The following is a 5,111-nucleotide window of genomic DNA, read 5'->3' on the forward strand; positions in this document are numbered from 1 at the left end:
TTATGAAGTTAGCCGAACAAATGAACATTTTTTGGCAATAAACAGCATTAATATAGCAATAAAGATGGACGATATCTACTGACATTTCTTGAAAAGAAGCTTGCATAAAGTTACGCGGAACCGTTTTGAAGTTGTTCTAATACATTCAGCTTAGCAGCATTATCAAAAATTGAAAACAGCACTAACGTAGTACTAACGATGGACAGATTCTGGTGAAGTTTGGCGACAGGTGGTGTGCTGTGTTAAGTTGGCCGGTCATATTTTGAAGTTGCTCTAATTCTTGAAGTTTAACAGCACTAACGAAACCTTTACGGCAGAAAATAGCACTAACGTAGCACTATAAATGATAAAATTTAGGGAATTTTGCCGACAAGTGGAGGGCAAACTTCACACTGACGCCATTTGAAGACGCTCTATTTCTTGAAGTTTAGCAGCACTAACGAAAATGTTTATGGCAGAAAACAGCACTAACTATAGTCAAAATTTGGTGAAGTTTGGCGACAAGCTTGGCGACAAGTGGCGAGCACACTTTACGCTGAGGCCGTTTTGAAGATGCACTAATTCTTGAAGTTCAGCAGCACTAACAAAATATTTTACGGCAGAAACCAGCACTAACATAGCACTAAGGATGGTCAACATTTGGTTAAGTTTAGCGACAAGTGGCGGGCTGCATGAAGTTGGCCGGACCCGTTTTGATGTTGCTCTAATTTCGTGAAGTTTAACAGCACTAACGAAACATTTTATGGCAGAAAAGAGCTTTAACGTAGCAATAACGATGGTCAAAACTTGCTTAAGTTTGGTAACAAGTGGCGGGCTGCGTAAAGTTGGCCGGACGCATCTTGAAGTTGCTCTAATTCTTGAAGTTTAGCACTACTAACGAAAATTTATACGACAAAAACAGCACTAACGTAGCACTAACGCTCCTAACATTTGGTGGGTTTTTCAACAAGTGGCGGGCCAATTTCACGCTGAAGCCATTTTAAGATGCTCTCGTTCTTGAAGTTTAACAGCACTAACGTAACATTTTATGGCAGAAAACAGCACTAAATTAGCACTAACGATGGTGAAAATTTGGTGAAGTTTGGCGACAAGTGTCGGCTGTGAGAGTTGGCCGGACCCATTTTGAAGTTGCTCTAATTCGTGAACTTCAATAGCACTAACGAGGCATTTTAGAGCAGAAAACAGTATTAACGTAGCGCTAACGATGGACGAAATTTAATGAAGTTTGGTAACAAGTGGCAGGCTAAGTGAAGTTCGCCGAACCCATTTGGTTGCTTTAATTCGTGTAGTTTAGCAGCACAAACGGAAATCTTTACGGCGGAAAACAGCACTAACGTAGCACTAAAGCTCATGAAAATTTGGTGAGTTTTTTTCCACAAGTGGCGGGGCAATTTCACGCTGAAGCCATTTTAAAGATGCTCTCGTTCTTGAAGTTTAGCAGCACTAACGAACATTTTCCTGTAAGGAAACAGCACCAACGTTCCACTAACAATAGACGGAATTTGGCGAGTTTTTTTCGATAAGTGGCGGACCAACTTCACGCTGAAGCCATTTTGATGATGCTCTAATTCTTGAAGTTTGAAAGCATTAACAAATTTTTTGTCAGAAAATAGCACTAACATAGCACTAATGATGGTAAAAATTTGATGAAGTTTGATTAGGATTCTTGATTTCTTGAGTTTTTGATTATGATTCTTGAAGTTTAGCAGCACTAATGATATTTATATGGCAGAAAACAGCACTAACGATAGTCAAAATTTTTTCAAGTTTGGCGACGACTGGCAGGCTGCTTGAAGTTGTCCGAGCACATTTTAAAGTTGCTCTAATTCGTGAAGTTTAGCAGCACTAACAAAATTTTTATGGCAGAAAACAACACTAACGTAGCACTAACGATGGACGAAATTTGCTGAAGATTGGTAACAAGTGGTGGACTGCGTGAAGTTGGCTGAACCCATTTCGAAGTTGTTCTAATTCGTGAAGTTTAGCAGCATTAACGAAACTTTTTACGGCAGAAAACACCACTGACGTAGCACTAACAATGGACGAAATTTTGTGAAGTTTTTTAACAAGTGATTGACTGACTGTGTTAAGATAGCTGGACCCATTTTGATTTTGCTCTAATTCGTGAAGTTTAACAGCACTAACGAAACATTTTACGGAAGAAAACAGCACTAACATGGCACTAACGCTCGTCAAAATTCGGTGAATTTTTTTGAGAAATGGTGGACCAACTTCACGCTGAAGCCATTTTAATGAGGCTCTAATTTTTTAAGTTTAGCAGCACTAATGATATTTTTATGGCAGAAAGCAGCACTAACGATAGTCAAATTTTGTTGAAGTTTGGCGACAGCTGTCGGGCTACGTGAAGTTGTCGGGGCCCATTTTGAAATTACTCTAATTCGTGAAGTTTAACAGCACTAACGAGAATTTTTACGGCAGAAAACCACACTAACGTAGCACTAACTCTGGTCAAAATATGGTGAATTTCTTCGACAAGCGGCGGGCCAACTTCACGCTGACGCCATTTTGAGGATCCTGTTATTCTTGAAGTTTATCAGCACTAACGCAAGTTTTTATGGCAGAAAACGACACTAACATATCACCAACCTTGGTCTATATATGGGGAAGTTTGGCGACAAGTAGTGGGCTGCGTGAAGTTGAGTGGACTCCTTTTAAAGTTGTTTTAATTCGTGAAGTTTAACAGCACCAACGAAATTTTTCTGGCAGAAAACAGTACTAACGTAGCACTAACAATGGATGAAATTTACTGAAGATTGTAAAAAGGGGTTGGCTGCGTGGAGTTGGCTGGACTCATTTTGAAGTTGTTCTAACTCGTAAAGTTTAACAGTACTAATGAAATTTTTATGGCAGAAACAGCACTAACGTAGCACTAACTATGGTCAAAATTTGGTTAAGTTTGGCGACTAGTGGCGGGCTGCGTGAAGTTGGCCTGACAAATTTTGATGTTGCTCTAATTAGTGAAGTTTAACAGCACTAACCAATTTTTTTACGGAAAGAAACAGCACTAACGTCGCACTAACGCTCGTCAAAATTTGGTGATTTTTTTCGGGAAATGGGGGCGAACTTCACGCTGAAGCCGTTTTGAAGATGCTCTAATTCCTGAAGTTTAGCAGCACTAACGAAAATTTTTGTAGCAGAAAACAGCACTAACGTAGCACTAACGATGGTGAAAATTTGGTGAAGTTTGGCGACTAGTGGCGAGCTGCGTGAATTTGGCCGGGCCCATTTTAAAGTTGCTCTAATTCGTGAAGTTTAACAGCACTAACCAAACTTTTTACGGCAGAAAACAGCACTAACGCTCGTCAAATTTTGGTGAATTTTTTCGAGATGTGGCGGGCCAACTTCACGCTGAAGCAATTTTGAAGATGCTCTAATTCTTGAAGTTTAAAATTTTTATGGCAGAAAACAGCACTAACTTAGCACTAGCGATGGTGAAAATTTGGTGAAGTTTGGCGACTAGTGGCGGGCTGCGTGAAGTTGGCCGGGCCCATTTTGAAGTTGCTCTAATTCGTGAAGTTTAACAGCACTAATGAAACTTTTTACGGCAGAAAACAGCACTAACGTAGCACTAACTCTGGTCAAAATTTGGTGAATTTTGGCGACAAGTGGCGGGCCAACTTCACGCTGAAGCAATTTTGAAGATGCTCTAATTCATTAAGTTTAACAGCACTAACGAAACTTTTTACGGCAGAAAACAGCACTAACGTAGCACTAACGATGGTGAAAATTTGGTGAAGTTTGGCGACTAGTGGCGGGCTGCGTGAAGTTGGCCGGATCCATTTTGAAGTTGCTCTAATTCGTGAAGTTTAACAGCACTAATGAAACTTTTTACGGCAGAAAACAGCACTAACGTAGCACTAACAAAGGTGAAAATTTGGTGAAGTTTTGCGACTAGTGGCGGGCTGCGTGAAGTTGGCCGGGCCCATTTTGAAATTACTCTAATTTGTGAAGTTTAACAGCACTAACGAAACTTTTTACGGCAGAAAACAGCACTAACGTAGCACTAACGCTGGTCAAAATTTGGTTAATTTTGGCGACAAGTGGCTTGCCAACTTCACGCACCTTCCTAATGGCCGTTTGCGATTGGCCTTCCAGTCAAGACTTTGAAAGCGTTTCAACTTTCTTCCATTCTAGCTACATGACCCGCCCACCTAAGCCTCCTAGACTTGACGACCCTAACAATGTTGGGTAAACCATATAAATTATGTAGTTCCTCGTTATGAAGTTTCCGCCATTCCCCATTCCCGTTCCTCTTGGGTCCAAATATTCGTCTCAGGATCTTGTTCTCAAATACTTTCAGTCTATGATCCTCCCTCAGAGTAAGTGAACATGTTTCGCAGCCATATAGAACAACAGGCATGATTATCGTTTTGTATATTTTTAGCTTCAAATTCCTCGACAGAATTCGCGTCGACAAAAGATTTTCAACCGAATAATAACACGAATTCCCTGCTTTTAGTCGACATTTAATCTCTCCGTAAATATGATTTTCCTCTGTTAATACTGATCCTAGATATTTGAAACTATCTACTTTATCAAAAGTATTATTTAATATCTTAACACATCCATAATTTGCTGTATTCCGGTTTCGACGCAGTTCCATGTATTTAGTTTTGTCTGCATTTACTTCTGAACCCATGTCTGACGGATATCATTAAGAAAATTAAATTCATTGAAATAAGAATGGGTTTCATACTTTTCAAGAAGAAAAGTCATTCGATGACCAGAAGCCATTAGTACTGAATACTAAGAGGCAATGATCAACCTTGGAAACGTCCTCATAGATAGTGATGTGACGAAATGAATTTATCACACTCGTCTCAAGTTAATAAATTAGTTGCTGTCGTTAGAAACAATTTATTAAAAGTTTCTTATTCACTTAATGAATGTCTAATTGTATTATACCGTATATACGAAACGCTATTATGTTTATATAATTTACATGTCAAATACTCAGTGTTTTTATTTCACTTAGGATTTTAAAATAAATTTCATTGTAAAATTATGAGATATTTTAACTGTTTATAATATGATTGTGAAAATTGAAATTGTCACTGAAATTACAGTCTAACAACTTCTATGATACAATG

The sequence above is a fragment of the Thermobia domestica genome, chromosome 4 (genome assembly GCF_964235325.1).
Source record: "Thermobia domestica chromosome 4, izTheDome1.hap1.1, whole genome shotgun sequence".
Lineage (NCBI taxonomy): Eukaryota > Metazoa > Arthropoda > Insecta > Zygentoma > Lepismatidae > Thermobia > Thermobia domestica.